The sequence below is a fragment of the Choloepus didactylus genome, chromosome 4, assembly GCF_015220235.1.
Source record: "Choloepus didactylus isolate mChoDid1 chromosome 4, mChoDid1.pri, whole genome shotgun sequence".
Lineage (NCBI taxonomy): Eukaryota > Metazoa > Chordata > Mammalia > Pilosa > Megalonychidae > Choloepus > Choloepus didactylus.
Genome location: NC_051310.1, coordinates 178,981,558 through 179,003,465, shown reverse-complemented (window position 1 = coordinate 179,003,465; position 21,908 = coordinate 178,981,558).

Genomic DNA, 21,908 nt, shown 5'->3' with positions numbered 1-21,908 from the left:
TTATTTTTTGTGGTATGTTTCTTCATCTTTTGTATACTGCTTTACATTTTACTTCTTTACTTGTTTGTAACCATTTCTCTGTGTGTTTGTTTTTTATTTTTTAAATATTTAAGCCATAAGTTTTAAAGTTAAATTAACTTGGTCCTAAGTTTCAGAGAAGAACTGGGTGAAATGTGATTCAACTTACTTTCTGTCTTCTAGTAAAATAATTGTCCTGGTTATGTTAAACACTTGCAAATTATCCTTTCTTTAAAGTAATTAATGTTTGGAGTAGTATTCATAACGTGTCTTCTCCTCACTGCCCTCACTAGTAAGCTCTAACCTCTTGCAATTGTAGTCACTATGGAACTAGAAAAGAAGTACATCTGTATTTGCCAGTCTCAGCTAGAAAGACCTTCCACGTTTGCCTCCTCTCTTTAACTTATTCTTGATTACCATAATTAACTCCATCATCTGTTGATGCCTTATGTTATGGAAAATGTCCAGAAAGAACTACATGTATTGGCATGTTTCACATTCATCCTTCCTAAATATGTTTTCCTTTACAAATCAAAAAATGATTCTTTGAGCCTATATCATGTGCAGCAATCAGGTAACATCTGTCCCCAGCTCTCTGTTAATCTATTCTGCAAAGAATTTTCACTAGATGAAATTTCAAAGATTTCAAAATGTACCTATTCATGCATTTTAAGATGTTTGAAATCAAGATATGACTTACAATCAATGGCATCTTACAAGCACTCTGCCAGGTCACTGGGTATTTTGTTGCCATTAGCTGGGGAGCATCACCTTGATCATAAAAGTTAATAAATTTATATATTTTTGAGTTACATGAAGTTATATGCATTTGACTACTAAATATATTGAGTTTACTTAACTATTAAAATTATCTTCAAATGTTTTTGACTGTGTAATCATGAGAAAAAGCTTCAAATAAATTCAGATTGGAGGGTATTGTACGGGGTACCTGGTCAGTGTTCCTCAAGGCTATTATGGTCATAAAATAAGAAAAGACTAAGATAGTGTCACAGACCAGAAGAGACTGGGGAGCCAGGACTACTAAATAAAATGTAGTAACCTACTTGGAAAGAATGAGATTAATGGAAAGACTAGTGAAATCCAGATAAAGTCTAGAGTTTAATAATAGTAGTATAATATGCCAAATTGTTCTCTTAGTTTTGACAAATTTAAGATGGGAATGTGAGAAGTCAGCAATGGGGGAAACTGGATAAGAGGTACATGTGAATCTTTGTAATATTTTTTACAACTTTTCTATAAATCTAAAATTATTCAAAAATTTAAAAAATGTAATAAAAATAGAGTGTGATTGATCATTGAAATGGAAAGATTGTGTTCAGAGAAAGTCATAAAAACAGAGGTATATTATTTTGAGGCTAGTGAAGCAAACACTCATCATTGTAGAAATGATAGCAATTTCACATTTTATAACAAAGCAACTACTAAGCGATTTAAGGAGACTAAGAATGGACAATGGGTAAAGATGTATTCATGCCTGAGTAGTGAGTTTTGTGCAGATGAAATCACTAAAATTATACAGCAGAATACAAATAAATTGACCAGTCCCTTACAATAGGCAAAAAGAATTCAAAGCTCCAGTAAGAGCTCTTGTGACCCATCCATGCACTGTACAGGATAATGAATGTCATTTTGTCCAAAGCATTGCTAAATTTGACTGAAACTTCTTACATAATAACAACATGTTATTCAACTGAAGAAATTAAAAAGAAAACTAGAAATTTTGTCAAATAAAAAAGAACCTCACCATTTTTAGAAAGACTGTCAAGTGTTTGAATTTTAAGTAAAATTCTGCATCATTAAAATTCTTGGAAAAAAGGAAATTTTGTGACAAAAATAAAATCATCAATTCTGGATCAGTAAGTGACTTAGGGGTATAAAATTCTAAATGTACAGACATTTTAGGAATTTGTAAAATGATTTTGTATATTGTATTTTCTTTTTATGAATGTACAAGGATGGTATTTGATTAACCAGAAACAAGTCTAAATAAGTACAAAAGGAGCTCTTTCAATATGGATAAAATAAAAATGCAAATTGATAAAAAAATGTGCAATGGTTTAATCATCACTGTTAGCTTTCTTTGTGCTACATGATATAATGGCATGTCTTATGATCTATTAATATTAGATTTTGGAAATATGTAGTCTGTGCTAAACATACATGAATCTAAATTCTGATTGGCATTCACTTGCATAGACAAAGCAAGTGATAGATGTATGAATGGATAATGGATAGATAGATAAATAGCCATACACTTTCATATATATATATACATATTTTTTCTTTACTTTTGGATCAATTTTGACTTCTTGTTCCTTGATGTAATAGTTTCCACTTTTTCATTTGTAGACATAATTTTACAGTTTTTGTAACATTACTACCATCTCCTACATATTATTATGAATTTTCAAGAGGCATAATTGTGTCATGCACAAAAGATGACAGTATTTTTTTCTTTGTCATCTTTATATATTTTGCCTTTTGATTGCTTTATTGCAATGGCTTGGAACTAAAATACAATGTTGAGTAGAAATGGTTCTCAACCTCATAGAGCTATCTTTTAATCTTTTACAATAAGTAATTATTTTAAGAATTAATAGATGCTGATTTTTATCACATTTTTCTTTGTCTACTGAAATAATTGTGATTTTTCTATTTTATTTTTTAATATGCTGAATTAAATTAATTGATATTCTAATGTGAAATTAGCATACATTACTCAGAAGTTGAAAACCCAATCTGATCATGGCATATGATTTATATATTGCTGGATTAGTTTTGTAAATACTTTATAGGATTTACATCCCTGAAAAAGATTGGATTGTAATTTCCCTTTCTCATGATCTCAATCTCCTTATTTGTTTTTGCTAGCTCCTTATTTGTTTATGCATCATTTTGCTGATACTTAAAATGCAGTCTAAATTCTGTAATGTTAAATGAGGCCTTTTATTTTATTTTATTTAATAATATTTTATTTTATTTAATAATATGCTTTACTTTAAATATGACTTTTTTTCTATTAATAAAGCAACCCCAACTTTCTTTTTCCACAAGTGATTTTATGGTATATTTTCCACCCTTTTCTCATGCTATTTTTTTTCCCAGACTTCAGATATGTCTTTTGTTGAGAACTTGTTATTAGATTTGGTGATGTTATACAGTCTAAATATATTTCTTCTTTACCTGGAAAATTTCATCTATATAGTTTTATTGAAGTTACTGTTTTATCTGATCATATTTATTCTTTTATTAAGTGCTTTCTAAATATGGTGTCTGTTCTTCATTCCTTTTCTCTTATTTGCCTTCTTTTGGATGAATGGGATATCTATTTTTTATCTTACTTTATACTGTACTTGAAAAGTTATAAACTCTATTTCTATTCTTTTAGTATTATACTTTTGGGGTAGTCCAAACACCATTCAAAGCATGACCAAAGACATTTCAGGTGATGCTTAATCTGTCAGCCAAGGTCCTGAGTCAGGATTGTAGATTAGGACACCCAGCCCACCTGCAGTGATTATGCTGTTGTTATTATAAGCCACTGAGATTTTGATTTATTGTTACTGCACCTTAACCTATCTTGTCCAACACAAAAATAATTATTATGGATAGGAATGATCATTCAAAAATTAAAGATGTGTGTGAATTTATTTATGTGTGTGCATGTGTGTATTTTGTAAGGAAATTATTTCAATAGGTGGGAAAGGTGATGAGTCTATTTATGTGTTGGCATATTTGCTAAAATTTTGTTTATGGGAACTTGGGAAGGATATCAGGTATGTAACACACTTGTCATTCTAAGGAAAGAGTTTTGAAATAGAATGCTAATACTGTGATTTGATATTTGTGGTCATATTTGGCAAAGTAATTCAAGGTAAAACAAGAAAGAAATATGCTCAGAAAAGAACTGGCTAGTTTGAAAGCAAGAATGGAAAAGACAAAAGGAAAGCCATAAACCTGGGAGCTTGCTGAGTTGGAAAGGCCATTCTTCCAAATTCCAAACAGTGAAACTCAAGTAGGAGGAATGCTTTCAGCAATAAGTGCCAATTAAGCATAGTGATTCACCAAGGATGAAATCAAGTGTACTGTGGCCACATCCATTAGTTTACAGTCAATAAATGTATTAAAACTTCTCAGAGTTAAGATCCAATAAGGGTATGTCATTAAATAAATTACTTCAGTTAGAACAGGAATTCAGTGGAAAGAAATTAATGATTTGATTTTTCTACTAAATAAAGTCTGACAATTCAACATATTCATAAGTAAGATGAGAGATAATCATAGGGGAAGAATCACAGAAATACAATGAATATAAGACTTGTACTTGACTTAGACCGAAATCTAAGAGCTAAAACTATAAAATTCATGGGAAAAAAAACACAGAATCTTGGTTTAGGCAATGATTACTTAAATATGATATAAAGAGCTCAAGTGATACAAGAAACAATGATAAATAAGAGTTATTAAAATTAAAAACTTTTGTGCTTCAAAACACACCATTAAGAAAGCAAAAAGAGAACTCACAGACTGGAAGAAAATATTTCCAAACCAAATATCCAATAAGAGACTTACATATAGAATATATAAAGAATGCTTAAAACTCAATAATAATAATAAAAACAAACACATTTGCAAAGGGTTGCAATAGACATTTCTATAAAGAAGAAATAGTGACCAATAAGTATATGAAAAGATGCCCAACATCATTAGTTATTAAGGAAACACAAATGAAAACAATGATTAGATACCATTTCACACTCATGAGAATGGGTATAATCAAAAAGACAGATAATACGAAGTATCAGTGAGAAAGAGTAAAAATTTTAAATCTCACATATTGTTGCTAGAATTATAAAATGGTGCAGCTATTTTTCCAAAACAGATAAACCTCAAAAACAGTATGCTAATGAAGGTAGCCAGGCACAAAATAACACATGTTTTGTGATTCCATTTCTATGAAGTTTCCAAAGAAAAGGCAACTCTATGGAAACAAAAGGAGATTGATGGTTGCCTATTGCTGGGGGTGGTAATGTAGAGTGACTGTAATTGGGCCTAAGTTTCATTTAAGAGTGATAGAAATATACCAGATTTAGATTGTGATCTTGGTTGCAAAACTTTTTTTTTTTTTGCAAAACTTTTTAAACATGATAAAATCCATTAAATTGTACATTTAATAACAGTGAATTTATTATATATAAAATATACTTCAATAAAATTATTTATTAAAATAAGTATATATGATAGCAACTCTGGAGGCACAATTAGCACATATACTTGGCTGGAATCAAATACATAAGAAGCTGACTAAATTGTTGAAATTTATATTGCCATAATAATAACCAGTTTGAAATTAAAATTGCAATGACTGTGGCTCAATTCTGTTGGGAGACATTTTTTCATATGTTTCTTGGTTTTCTGCATGTCTTATGAAGTGGGACATTGTCCTTTGTTTCAGAATATCTTCTCAAGAATATTTTGCATAGCAAACAGCTTTGAAAGATATGTTTCTATAGAAAAGGGCAGATTTGCTTACAGTATTGGAAGATACAGACAATGTGTCCCTCCAGAGAAAAGGCAAGTGTGCATTCTACTAATCTCAAAAAATAGGATACATTAAAATCAAGGTTCCTCCCCTGTAACGCAACACATTGCATATGTAGGTCCATCTGGCCCTCATCATTTCACATTATGAGAACTGGTTCTCAGGAACTGGCATGAAAATTGTGGAAACTCTGGCTACTGCTAGTGCTTTAGTAATAAACTGTTTTTCATCTCTGACCTAGGAGTCTCATGTCTTCTTCCAGCATCCATGTTTTTAGCTTGCAGGTAGGGTAAAATCTCATAACCTTCCCAACTCTTGACAAAAACAGCCATATTCACCATATATGAAGTGGGTTGAGAAAGCTTCTTATCCATCACTGAGAGTATGTTCTCCAGTTCCTATTTCAGGTATGACCAAGATGGAGTAAGGGCAGAATGAGATAGTTTTTAGGGTTACTCACAAATGTGTTAGTTTTCCTTGTGATTACATGGTGGATTGTTTCCACCTTTTATTCCCTTTAAAATTAGGCACCAGCTTATGACTTGCTTGGACATAGGATATGTGATTGGAACTGACATTTCATTTCTGGAAGGACTCCATAAGAAAACATGTGTCTGCTATTTTCTCTCACTCAGCTATGGCAATCCACAGCATTTCAGTTGGATCATGGTCCTTACATGACTGATGAAAGGCATGCAGTATACAGAAGAAAGGAAAGTGCCTCATAGCTACTCAAAGATGTGATTGCCTCATAAGCCAAGGAAGTCTGGAAAGCTTAGACTTTCAAATGACACTTATAAAACTTACCAGTGAACACTAATTACATCCATCCTTTTATTGTTTTAAGGTATGAATATATGTGGAAAACCACTAATATTGTTTTAAAGTTGGCATTAATTCCAATTTACCATGCTTTTTCTTTCTTTTTCCTTTTCTCCTAGATTCTTCTTGCATCTCTGACCTTCTACTTGGGTCATTTCGTTCTGCCTGAGGAACATAGAATTTCATGGTTTATAGTTTTCAGCTCACCCAGATCCATCAGTTTTCTGCTTAAAATAAGTTTATTTCTTCTTTTTCTACAAAGAAATTTTCTGTGGATGTAAATCCTATGTTGTCATTTGTTACCTTTCAGTACAATGAAGATATCGTTTTACTGTCTTCTGGGTTCTAGTTTTGTTTAGATGTCAACTCTCAGTATAACTGTTAACACATTAATGTTTTCACCCTCAATTGTTTGTATAATTTTCTTTTTGTCTTTTGTTTTCTGCAGTTTCAATATAAGGTTCCTATATTTGGATTTCATTTTCATTCATTTTTTTTTTCCTCTGCTTCATTGAACTTCTTTACTTTGTGGCCTTACAACTTTCATCATTCTATGAAATCCTCAGTCATTAGCAGTCCAAATATTGTCCCTGTGGCATTATCCCTTATCCTTCTGAAACTCTATTTCCACCCATATTAGACTTTCCACTTTATCATCCAAGTACTTTGCATTCTCTTCTATATTTTTAATCTTTCTATCTCTCCATGCTTCAAATTATGAAAATCCTATTGACTGATATTACTGTATAATGATTGTTTACTCAGCTATATATAATCTGTTTATAATCTCATCAGTGGATTCTTAATTTCAATTATTGGATTTTTCAGCCTAGAATAACTATTTGGTTAATTTTAAAATATGTTATCTTACTTTTTGTAATTTGGAGTATGTCCTGAAATTTTTATACTAGGATTTTGTCTTCTTGATAAAGTATGCCTAGTAACCAATAGTGTAATTATTTAGTTACCTGAATTTCCTGTTCATGTCTTTTAAATGTTTGTTATTTCTACTGATTCTTGCTATTCTCAGAAGTGTTGAGTCATATTTAATATTATACTGGTCATTTATTTAAAAGATATATGCATACATAATGAAGGATAATGTGATTTTATATTCATTTGCCTTTTCATGGCCACTTGGGTCATTAGCAATCCAAGGTGCCTTAATTCATGTACAGCAGCACCCAAAGTTTTCATTGGATAGTTGTTGTCTGGGTAAGGGCTGGATAATGAATCCCTTTAGGGTCCCTGTTTCAAACTGGGTGTGGATTTTTCAGGGTTCCAAATCTTGTCAGTCTCTGGACTCTGTCTTTATTTTTCAAGCTCCTTGAGGCATCAGAAGTACAGCTCAGTCTCTAAGCAACCTCATCTGTATCACCAAACTTTCTCAGAGCAGGTTTGGTACCTGTGCTGGACTCACATGCCCAGGATTTATCCCGTTACTGGGCTGTGATGCGATAATTCCTCATAATTTTTAATATTGATGCTATATTTTTAAAGTAATTTGTGTATACACTTCACCCACTTTTTAAAAATTGTCTTCAGAAGCAAGGTTAGCATGAATTACTTAGTTTTTCATACCAGAAATTGTAATTGCCTATATATAAATAGATTCTGTTGACCAAAATAGATACTTTGTAGGACAAGAAAAACAGCATATTCCTATTTGTTTGTGTGTTTATTAACTTATTTTTTCTGTGTTGAAGAGGTGAGATGGGCTATATTTTCATGGGTGCATGCATGCTTGTGAGTAGAGTAAAAAAAAGTCTGGGAGATATTCTCAAGAAATAAGCCAAAGTTTGGAGGAAGAGAGAGCTGGTTACAGATCTAAGAAGAAAAAGGCAATGTCTAATCAGAGGGGTTCCTAGTAACCACTCTAAATTATTTCCAAGTCCTGGAATGATGGGAACCAAAAACTTATCAGTTAAAAGCCACTAAACACACCAAATATTGTATCAGGATATAATTAACACCTTGGCAGGGGTCTCTGTTATGGAGTAGGAATAAAATACATAGGAAAACTACCGTGAAAAATTGAGTGGATAGTGGCTTATTCCAGCATTGAGACTTTTCACCAAGAGAGTTTGTCCTTGAGATGACACAGCCCAGCACAAGAGAGCATTAAATATTTAAGAATATCACAACAGTAGAGAAAAATAAAGCACTTTGAGTCAAATGATGCAAATCCTCAGATAGTAATGTTGCAAAGGATACAATTGGTAATATACCACACAGGGAGTCTTTGCATTTCAACGATGCATGCCCCTAACATACCTGAAGCAGTTTCAGAGCAATCTACTTCTATGGATGAAATGTAGATAATGGTTTAAAATAGAATTCATGGGAAAATGTGTTTACTAAGACAACACACAAATATTTTTTTTGGAAAACCTCATTGACTACATTCACGAACACTTACCATTATGGATAAACACAAAGAAACACATACACTATTGATTAAATTTATCAGACAATTAATTTTGCCCAAAATATAATATCCTAATCTGAAAATCCTGAAGAAACATGAAAATAAGTGCCTATTTTTTAAAATGATGTGTCAATATGCTACTATGCCCTATATTTTAATTCCTTAAATTTATGATTTGTGTTTTTTGTCAAGTGCCAAAGTGTATAATGGAAGTGATTAAGAATCTCTGTTACTTTCAGTTGTAATGAACTACTTAATCTGCAGGAAAGATATGCTGTGTATAATACAAACACACATATAATTTTATTGACTCATATTTGCATTGAATGAAGAATGTTCAATCAATCTCACATCTGGAAAGAGATAAGCATTTTGCATTGCTTTTTAGGACAAAACAGAATTATGATGCTAAGTGACATATAGTGCTGGTGATTTTTGTATGTCTTTGGAGTCACTCTCTGCATTTAGAATGGCAATTTTAAAAAATATTATTATGAATTCAATCCAATGCCAATTGTATTTGGCATTTTCTTCTCTATGAATTGCTTTTATGTATCCTACAGGCATTGAAAAAGGATAAACATTGTATACTGCTGATTCAGATTCTTGAGTAATTTTCCTTGAGAATTTTTACATGGCAGAAATAGAAATATTCCTACAGTTCTAATCATATGCATCCTATTATTTGAAATCTACAAATATGTTAAATATCCTTAGCTCAATTCAGCAATTTGGTATTTTAGACTGTTATATGATTCAGAGCAATGATATTTTTTACAATTTTCATCAATGATAAAATATTAATCTCATGTACAATATCTTAAACCTAGTCATAAAATCTTAAACAATAAAGCATAAAATTTCAAAAAAAAATGCTGACATAATTACTCTAAAATATTTTGTGGGTATTGAATTCAAATATACATTTCCCTGTACATGAGGCAAAAGTAGGAATTGAGAATTTTTGTTTTTGCAATGTTATGTTCTTGCATCTCATTTCATAGTATCACAAAAGATACCTTAATTTTGTAAAGTAGTTTATGTATTACTTTGGCCTACATCAAGCTAGTGTCAATCCAGAGTGCTTAAGTGTTTATTTGGTATTTCTGTTTCTTTTGGTTGTTGCTTAAATGTCCTTCTACAGTGCTAGAAAAATTTACTATTTTCATGATATAGCCTATTAAATAATACTGGGTATCATACATGCCATGAGTAAACAATGCATGATATATATCTGATGGTTATAAAGGATATACAAAATATATGGAAAATTCATTTTAAAAGATAAGAACATGCTCTATGCTGATGACAATTAGAATGTAGTGACATTTATAATTATCAGAAAAATAAATTATTAATGTCACCAACTTATCATTGTATTTGAAATGTATTTTTTTTTACAATTGAAAGTCACAGACTATTTAATATAATGTATTAAGAATACCAAGGCTAGGAGAAGAATAGATGCTACAAGAAATTTATCATTTTAAATATAAGGAATATTTTGGATTTTGTTTTTATTTCACAGCTTTATTAAAATGAAAAAGACTACATAAATTATATTTTTAAAACATATTGCACAATAAGTAGTATTGATGCTGATCAAAGGTAGGGTTCTCTGCCCAATGTTCCTAACAGCCAATCTATCACACTGAGGTTTCAAAGGGGGGAGTTTATTATTATGTGAATCAAGGAGGACAGATGACCTAATGGCCTAAAATCTCTCTCTCCAAAATTCAGTAACTCTGATAGTTTTATAGTATCAAAACACAGGTAGGTTTTAGGATAATGAGTATATTTGCTCAAGATGACAAAGTTAGAGATGATCTAATTATTGAGCATGTACAGATTTGTTACATGCTTGGTCACAGAATGCATGTAAGAAAATGGCAGCCTTAATATGAAGATGGGTGTGATTTTTAGTTTTATAATGAAGTATAGGTCATTTATAGGTTAAAATTTAAGCTACTGAATATGTCAGGGCAGGAAATTTTGTTTAGATCTAGCTTTGTCTAGTAAAAAAGTTTAGGAATTTAGGTGGGGAAATTCTGGGCTGACTCAAGTTCCTGCATTAATAAACATCAGGGGGTTGTCTTTGTGATCATAAAATTCTAAAGTTGTAAAACAAGATAAAGAGGTACAAGTAGGGCCAGTCACAAGGTTTTTACAATCACAAGATAACGGTTATACAGTTATACAATCTATCAGTGATCAAGGCATCTGTGTTACAGATCAGTGGTTTCAGTAATTTCAGGTATTTTCTTTTGGCTATTCTAGAATATACTACAAAGTAAGAAAAAAGCATCCAGATAATGATTCAGTCATCTCAGTTACCTGTTAATTTCTGTTACAGTATCCTATAAATGAAATATTAACTTCTAATTAAAGGACTTTTGGAGAAAATAAATTTTATCATTACAACAATTTTTTACTATCTGGTTTTATATACAATTTTTTAAATTATTGAATTTCTAAAATATTGTTCTTTGAGCCATGTGTTCCATTGTTAAAATAAATAAGTAATTACCAGTTACTTCCATCTGTCAATTCCTTTTCAAAGTAAATGCATATTATCACTAAATTCTAAAAGCTTGAAATTTGATCAAGAAAGTTGATAAAATGCACATATTCACTTCTATAACAAATTTTGTGGAAATGGCCAAAAAAGGATAATTTTCTAAAAAAGTAATCGGTACCAAAAAAGAAAGTAAATTAAAGAGGAAGTTGCACCTTTAATTGCCATAACTACTAGAGAGGACTATTGTAAAGGTTGAGGTGTTAATAGGGATGCCACAACCTCAGAGGTAAAGAAGAAATGAGTAAGAGAATACCTTGGGATAAGTTTTGTAAGGGTAAAAATAAATTTAAAAAGACAAAAATATTAGTTTTCCCTAAAGAGATACAAGCTATGCTCTCTTCACTCTTCCTAGATCATTCTTTAGAAAACTTGTAAATCATGTCCTTTCCCCTTTAGATGTATATAATTTTTTAAAAACTAAATAAGACTTTTGCCAATTTTATAACCCCAGGCAGTATTTCTGAAGAAACTGGGAGCCATCTCTCTGAAACAGAAATATCAATTAAGTTAGCACCCTCTCCCATTTGCATAGAAGTTTAGCTTTGATGTGTGGCTCCAAGTTTTAAATACCTACCTGACATAGGGATAGAAGTTATTTGATTCTTTTGGATAGAGGCAATTAGCAAACACAAAGACCACTCCAATTACCAGGGGAATTTAAGATGAACTATGTTTGACAGAGGAAGTTATTATTTACCTTGAGAACATGTGTATAATGGCTTTATCTGCTTTGTTATACAAAAGGCTGAGGTTTCTTTGCAATCTCTTTAACAGATTGCCTGTGATGTACCACATTCTGGTTTAATGCTTCTTCAATAATAAAATTGTTTTTCTTGCTCTTCTACCTTTGTGGAGAGGTTTTCTGGGTTAGGAGGGGATTTTGTTTTCAATTTTACTTCCGTAATATTTTCTAAGCGATTATCTGAGAACTAGATTTGAAGAAAGTGGAATGATGCTAATGAAGGAAGGTTAAAGGAAGCATTAATATCACTGGGTGCAAAAAGTGGTGATGAAAAGGAATTAATTGCCACCAGGTAGATATGGAGCCACAAGGTGTTTTACATACAAGGGAAACAAGTTATTTGAACAACCTATTAGTAGAATGACTTGTCTCCCCAAACCAAAGCATCAGAGACAGGACACAATATACTGAAGTAGTTTCCATGTTCTGTTGCTTGTCTTTCAACTTTTTATTCTGATGAATTTTCTGGACAAAAGTTTTCATTTTGGATTTTCAAATTTATCAGTCCTTTTGTAAAAATTTCAGTGTACTGAGTCTTGCTTAAGAATAACTCTATTCCCCACCAAATACTAAAAATATTCCATTGATTCTTACAGTAGGAATGGGCTACTTTTTCCAAATGAAAAATGTCATCTATTTCCTTTTGTAATATCTTATTTAATATGTACCATTATTCATTTATATATGAATATATATTTATTATATAAATTAAATATGTGATATCAAACAACTTTAACCTATCTGGTTCTAAATTCTTCAATTGAAAAATGAGAATGTTCACTATCCAGCTCTAAATATCTTTGACTTATGATAACCTGAATTTATCCTGTCCATTCTTATCATTTGGAAAATTGAACACCAGTTAAGTCATGCCCTATGTCATCAATTAATAATTCTAAAAGTAGAGAAACTTGAATTAAATATGAGCTATCATTTTAATGTCTATAAATTTACCTAGTGAATATTCAGTATAATAGAATTACTTCTAAATATGAATAAAGCAGATCTTGAGGTACATTTTTTTGTAACTAGCATTCAAAATGAATAACTGGAGTAAAAATTTATGATGTAAATAACTTTGCAACAACCATTCAACACCATTAAAATATTTTCACATACTTTTGCAATCTTAGGAAATATATAGTGAGGACCAAAATATATATATATAATTTAATAAATTCAAATTGCCCAAAAAGTGATATCTACAATAACAGTATAATATGTACTTAGTATATTATATTGCACAGTTCAAATTTTGTATTTAGTAGGGTTCATACCTAAGAACTTAAACAGAAAATACTTTCTGACAGTGTGTATAAGTTTGGATAACATCTATTTGAAGGCTTGTATGAGCTGGTGATTTTGTAATTATGGAGAAAGTTGTACATTTTCTTTTTTGAATAGAATCTCTTGATTTTCAAAATGTCTTTTGAATAGAATTTGGTTTACACTTTAATTATGTGCAACTCTACTCATATTCATTTTACAATTGAAATATGAACTTAGCTGTAAAATAGTTTCACTCTTTTAAAATAGTAATTTAATTCCTGATGCTAAAAATGAACCTAATCCTTATTATACTTTAAAAATTAAGAACTGAATGAATGCTATAAGTTCCATACAGCTAAAAGGTTGAATGAAACATTCCTTAATACATAAAAGAAAATTACCTCTTCAATAGATGAAAGAAAGGAACTGGTTCCATTAAATAGCCCCTTTTCTTCAAAATTAATGCTGTACAGTCCGAAGTCATGTTTTGAAACTTCAATGGTAATATGGTTCTATTGTGCTTGCATTTTGGATTTTAAAACAAGCTTTCCCCAGTCATTGTATAACTACCCACATCAGCCCTCTCTCCTTCACATTTTGCATTCCCCTGCACTGTTTTGAATCCTTGTCACTTAAAAGTTCATTCCTCCAAAAAGCTCTTCACTGAACTCACCTAGATAGAATTACAGACCTAACATATAGTATAGTACCCTTTGCTGTCTTTACTGTTTTCCTTGTCTTGCCATATTTACTTACTTGTTTTGTTCACCCTAGAGGTTATGTACCAAAAAAATCTTTCTACCTTGTTCAACATTGACTACTGAACATTAAACTCCAGGTTTCAAAATGTAAGTGTTGAGTGATTAAATAGTTGAATAGAAACTGTCATGAAAATTCAAGACATTTGTTATCAATAGGTGTTGATTAATTATTTTCTAAATCATTGGGAAACTAATCAACCTAAAACAGCTTTGTTATACATTTATCACTTCTCTTATTTCTAATTTATTCACTTCATAAATTCATTCATATATTTTTGCCTTTACAATGTATAGAGATTAGCTTCACACATTTATTAGTAAATATGCAAGATTTAAGTTTTTATCCGAAAATTCAACTGCTTAATTTTAATTGATGACATGATAAAATTTAGTTTTTTGTATTGGGGAACTCTGTATCACATTTTCCTTATTATTCAGGATAAATTTCATTTGTGAGAATCCTGTGATATCCACTTTTGTTTTTCTATTAAATTGTAATGGAAAATATTACAGGCTAGAAAAATATGTATTAATTGCTTATTAGTTTTTTTCCAAAGTAATGTTAATACTCTGAGAACAGTTGAACTAAAAAAGTAACAGATACATTAGATGTGCTCACATCTCTGAGTCCAATTAGTCTTTCACTAAATTTAGCTTTCCTGGAAAATACATTTTAAAACTATGATTTACTGAACACAGTATATTCTAAACATTAATTAGATGCTTATGTGCAATTTTCATTTACTCATCACAACTATATTTGAAAGATACCATTATTCCAATGTTATCATAGAGGATAGAAAACCTTAGAATTGCTAAGAAATGTAGGTATGGTTGCTACCTAATAAGTTAGACTCAATACTTGAACTCAGTCTCTCTAATTTCAGAAACTGTGTTCTTACTTCACTGTCCTCTACATCCTTCCAGAGAGAGTATAGCACTTTCAGCAGTGAATTGAATTAATGTGCATACAAATTCTCTTATTTTCTCAGAAGAATTGTATTTCTTTGTTTAATAGAGCAATATATATATGAATCCTAACAATGGTGTCTTAGTTGGCCTGAGCTGCTATCACAAATGCCACACAATGGGATTGCTTAACAACAGGAATTCACTGGCTCATGGTTTCAGAGGACAGAAGTCCCAAAAAGAGCTGTTGGCCAAGCCATGCTTTTTCCTGCAGTCTGTAGTGTTCAGGTGTTGGTTGCTGGCCATCCTTGGGGTTCATTGGTTTTCCTGTCACATAGTAATGTCTCCCTTTTCTTCTTGTTTCCACTAACTTCCTGCTTCCAACTCCTCCCTGCGATTTTCCTTTTATAAGGCCTCTAGTATTGCAGAATAAGACAAAACCTCATTCAGTTCAGCCATACCTTTACTGAAAATAACATCTTCAAGAGCTCCTACCTACCATGAGTAACCCATCCACAGGAATTCATATTTAAATTAAGAACATGTCAAAATCAGAGTGTGTAATTCAATCTATCACAAATGCTTAGTAATCTTTTGAAAATTAATTTCTCACCAATTAAAACATGAGCTCTTCAGAGCTATGAGCTTTCAGTAAATCATCTTCATATCTTAAGTGTCTATAATAGGGCCAGTTACACAGTAGATGTTGAAGTTTTTTTTTTTTAACTGAAATCATTTAAATAAACAGTTTTTGCTTCAATTTCAGTATTTTATATAAAAAACACTTCAGGAGAATTATCTATATATTTTCATTAGGCTCAAGTCCATCCCAAAAGCATTTTTGAGAATATGTTTTCAGTTTATTTATAGGTCTTTAATAATTAATTAATTTTCCTAAAGTTTTACCATTCTGAAACATAAAACAAACTCAAATCTTCATTAAATTCAACCCACATAATTAAGGTAAAATTTTATTACTTTCTTTAGTGCTTTTCATTTTTTTAGCACTCACCTTTCTGACATTAGAAAAAAAAATCACCTCCATCTTTGAAACGTTTGCATCATACTCTGATATGAGTGTACCATAATGATAGGATCTATTGTGGTCTAGAGTGAAACTGGAGTTATTAATCTATTCCAGGACATGGTGTCTTCTGATACATATTTAATAACTTTTTAAGAGGTAGATAATATATACCAATTAGTATCCTAGAACACTAAACAAAATAGCTTACCTGGTTTACTTGTATAAAGTGAATACTCTAATTATAATTACTTAGAATAAATTTTAAGTGACAAATTTAAGTGAGAACCAGTACTTTTTGAAGTCCTCTGATACTGTTTAAAATTGATATTTAGAAATAGCTTAGCTCTGATGATCAATTGAAAGCAACTCCAAATTCATTGCTGCTATAAGTTTATATTGCCACAGAAGCAAAACAAAGCAAAATAACATATTTTATTCTACTTGTTTCTGTTTTTCTAAGCTTTTACAAGATTACTGCTCAAATAAGAAAACATTATTTCTACATACTATTTAAGATAATCATGTTTTGTAGAATGCCAGTTTAACAGTATTTTCCAAGATGCTGATTTAACTAAAACCTGGAACTGATATAAAATTGATTTTAATTCATGAATAACCATTGAGTAAGTAGATAATTTCTGAAAAAGAGAGAATATGGAAACATTCAGTATAAAGCAGAATTGTAAACTTATATACTTTTACTTCTTATTTTTATGTTCTACAGAGACATTATATCTTAGGGTCATGTTACTTAATGTGTTTATTTTTGCTACTTAAAGAAGAAAATGGATGTGTGTAGCTGTAAAAAGCTGTGATATGTGAACTTAAGACATTGCTAGTCTGTTAAAATGCTTGTGTATGGCAGGGAGTTCTCAATTATTTTCTGTGAAATAAGTTAGTTACTTTGGTTAAAATTAATTAATATGAGTGATTGAGTCTATGCTCAGAGCAGTAGTGACAGAGTAATGCAAATGTGCATGTGCTTTTATTTTTTCAGTGAAAAACAGTCACTTGTTCCATTCAAAAAAGTAGTTTGTTCTACCCTTTTGGTATCATAGACTTTCTTGGTCTCAAAAAACTGCATTTACAATGTTGTGCAGTAACTAAGGCTATATTTCTCCAAAATATTTCCATCGATCCAAAGTTACAGTCCTTGTACTTACTAAAACTCCCTAAGAAAATTTGATTATGTGGATTATAACAATCAATATTTACTATCTTGAAATTTCAAACTGTGAAAAAATTTAGATACATATTTGTAGATTTGACTGAAGATACCAATGATGAACACAGTAATTTAAAAGAAATGACATCTTGGAAGCATGAAAATAGTTTTGACTCCATGAGGCCCTCCACTCCAGATGGAAAATTGCTGACCTAAAGTATCAATTTGTTTTAGACTATGAGCCAGCATAATGAAGGATAAAATATAGAATGTGAATTTTATCTGTTTTGCTTAAATGTTTGTAAGGAAGCTATAAAATGTGTTAAGATCATAGCAAATTCTGCCCTGACTTGGTGGGCTTACAACTCCAGTTTACTGATTAATGTTTTCCCTACAATATGTAAAGGTTTTCTTTGCTTTATATGATATTCTTCCTAGTTTGAAAAGATTTTGTGTCTTACCAGAATAAACTTTTGTGCATTATGTTGACTTTATTGCATCCATGATTATTTAAGGAAAAAAGGAGCATAAACAAGGTTTCTCATTTATGAAAGAGCTAAAGATTTTTCAATTTTAATAACTTCCATACATATTTTTGAAATACTTTATTGTCACTTGGATTAAAAGTAACAAAGTACTGTTTATTTGCATATATCTTAATTAAATGTACCATTCTCCTCAGAGAACTTTTAAAATATTCAATAAAATTGATCCTGAATAAAGGGAAAATAAAACACTTAGGATATGCTTTACACCAAAAATGATTTTTGAAATGTACTAGAGAGCCTTGGAGAATCAGAGATCATTTTGATCTAAGAAGAGAGATTCTTGAGATAATTACTATTGTTTGATGTGTTACTATTTTAAGAGTTGGGAATAGTTGTTTAATAAGAAGAGAAACTCAGTCTGACATAAAATTTGTGTAGGTAAAATAATATTAATATATAAGTATTTCAAAAATGCTATAAATTATTGGAAGTTTCTGGCAATATATGAATGACTCCATTGCCCATTATATATTTTAAGTGTTATTGAGGTGAAATTCACGTAACATAAAAAGCACTATTTTAACATGAGCAATCCAGTGGTATTTAGTGCATTTACAATGTTGTGCAGTAACTAAGGCTATCTTTCTCCAAATTATTTCCATCAATCCAAAGTTACAAATTTTTCTATACCCACCCTTTGGCAAACAGCAATCTGTGTTCTGTCTCTATGGAGTTATGTATTTTGGATATTTCATATAAATGGAATTATACAATATGTGACCTTTTGTTTTTGTATTCTTTCACTTAGCATAATGTTTTGAAGTTTAATCCATACTTTACCATGAATCAGTACTTCATTACATTTTATGGTTAAATAATATTCCTCTGTATGTATATACAACTATTTCTCTATCCACTCATCTGGTGATGGACATTTGAGCTGTTTCTACATTTTGGTTATTGTTAGTAATGATGCTATGAATTTAAACATGTACACTTACTTGTTTGAGTCCTTGTCTTCAGTTCTTTTGAGTGTATAACTAGGAATTGAATAGTTGGTCATATGGTAATATACCTTTACCAGAGATCTTTATTTCTTCATTCAGCTTCAAGTTACTGTCTAGTGTCCTATCACTTCAACTTGATACATTCCCTTCAGCATTTCTTGTAGGAGGGTCTACTGGTAACAAACTCCCTCAGCTACTGTTTATCTTGGTGTATATAATTTGTTCCTTCATTTGTGAAGGAGAGTTTTACCAGACATATTATTCTTTGTTCACATTTTTTTCCTTTCCAGTGCTTTAAATACATTGCACCACTGTCTTCTGGCCTCAATGCCTTCTGACATAAAATAAGCTATTTATATTATTGAAGATTCCTGGTATATGGTGAGTCACTTCTTTCTTGCTGCTTTCAAGAATCTCTCTTTGTCCTGGCCTTTTAAAAGTTTGATTATAATTTGTCTCAGTGTGGATCTCTTTGAGTTTTTCTTACTTGGAGTTGATTTGATTCTAAAATGTGTAGATTCCTGTCTTTCAACAAATTTGGGGACTCTTTTGGCCATTCTTTCTTCAAATATTCATTCTACCTTTTCTCTTTCTTGTATTCCTACAATGTGTATGCTGGTCCACTTGGTATTCCACTGGTCCTTTACCCTAGGTTTACTTTTCTTCATTATTTTTTTTCTTTCTGCTCCTCAACTGTAGCTTGTGTCAGTTCTTCAGGTGAGCCTCAGACATTTTAGAGCATTCAAACACAATAATTTGTGAATAAGTTCTGTTCTAATTCCTCTGGAACCACTGGACCATAGTTCTATCCTGAAAACATGAGCTGCCATACTCAAGACTGCTGCTGAGCCAAGGAGAGAGTGGGGCAAAGGCAAGTAAAAATGCCACAAAGTTTTCTCACCATCTAAAAATTTCCTTTTTTCTTGATTCTACATTAGTTTGCTTGCTGTAAAACTTACTCTGTTTTCTAGAGTTCTGACAAAGTTGATTCTGTCAGTGTCTGCTTGTTTTTAGTGTTTCTGTGGAGAGATGGGCGTTTAGAGTTGCTTTCTCTTCAGTTTTTCTGGTGCCATTCCATCATATGACTTTAATCCCAGGGCAAACACTGATCATATTTTTTACAAAATAATTATGAATGTATCCTAAGAGATAAATTTACTGTCTTCCCTTCTATTAGTATTGGATACAGCAATACATTAACAATAGCCATTAAATCACTGCTAATTATGCATAGTTTTGTTTTGTTTTGTTTTACTCTGATTTTTCTTGAAGGCTTTGCTGTAAGTTATACACCAGAATTTGTGTGTTCAACAAAGAATGACACTCTCAAAATCTCATGGAAAGTAACTATACCAGGCATTTAAAACTACTGCAACTTAAAATAAAAGATTTGTAAGTGCAGGCTTCTGAGTTCACACCATTTAGATACTTGACTGTACTAGTGTTGTGAGCCCATATTTCTGGAGCTAATTTTAGTCTAGAATCAGATGGCTTCATGGAAGCAAAATCCTAACTCAAGTTCCAGTGAACAAGAATTAATTACAAGGACTGAATAGGTTGATGAAGGAAATTTTATTGTAGTTGTTTAGAATATTGAGATTCTCTTAAGGTTATATTTTGTACATATCTGAGAAAATATTTTCTCTTCCATCCTAAATACTTGGTAACCCACAACAGCTTAGAAAACTCTAGCTTTGTAAACTAAAATGAAATGTTTTAAAATAATTCTTACTGACCCCCAATAATTTAGTAACTTACTACATCTTTTTACTTTTTGTGGCAATATATTTATTTGCAAATATTCGGTAAGAATTCATTCACATATTTTCTGAGATATTATAAGACAAATCTACTGTGCAACCAAGACCTTACCATGAGAATGCTGCTCATTTGATTGTGTGGGACAGAGTACTTTTAAGGATTAAAAGTTGGCTGTACTTATGGAATGAATGCTTACAAAGCCCTTCCAGGAAAATTGGCTAGTACATGGGCCACAGAGTCTCAGCTTGAGAGGTGGTAAGGAAGGTCACATCTTGGTAGGCCAAGAACATGAGTAAATTTGGGAGATTTAAGAAGAGAAGATTCACCAAAAATCATAGGTATTGAAGATGAAATCTGGTGGGATAATATCTCATGATTGGTTTCCTACCCAGAGGATAGTAAATGAGTGGTTTTTAAGAGTCCAATACAAAAATCCTTCTGGAACATTTCAGATAATAGTTAATTTTATTGCATTAGGAGTTGTTCAATGCTATGTGGCCCTTGATTTGAAAAAGCAAACTGAAGAAAGTTGATATGGTGAATTAACACTCTTGCTGTATCTACATAAACAATCAGAATACCATAAGGGAACCAGGGTTTTTGTTTTGTTTTGTTGTATCAAGAACAATCCTTCCTTCTGATTATTATGGTCACAAGGTGAGGAGACTGTCAGGAAATATGATAAAATATTTTGAAATGGGCAAAAACTGTTACAGATATCCTCTGGATCACCCTTTAAGATTGTCTGCTGAACTATTTACAACTCTGTAAATTACAAAAAAATGGATGATAATGCAAATGATTCTTGTCCACACTAATGCAAATGAATTTTGTACCATTGAAAGCAACTGAATATTTAATTGTGAGTATTGACAAGTTTTAGATCTAATTGTAAATTTATTTCAGTATTCCTTTTTGTCTAACTGGCCATCCAGTCTTAATGGTTCCTTCACTAATTAGTTAAATTTGCACATGTATTTAAAAAGTACATAAGGTGACAGAAAATTTTTCCTCTGACACCTTAAATACCAAAATAGGTTAACAAAATCATCATGAGTTTGATAAAATAAGATTATGACTTATCAAAGGAATTTATTCATCTGTAAAGGCAATGAAATAATATGTTCAATATTTTCAGGGAATCAAGGTGGACACTTCTAATATTACATTTTTTGAGACACAATATTATTCTTGAAGAACATAGGAATCACTTAAAATACTAAAAAATCTAAATGATTGTAGTTTATCTAATTATAAATGTAAATGCAATCAGTGATAATAATTTTTAAAATATAAGATATTAGATTATAATAATGAGAATGGGATCATCATCATCATCACCTAAAAAAGGATCATAGATTTTATTAACT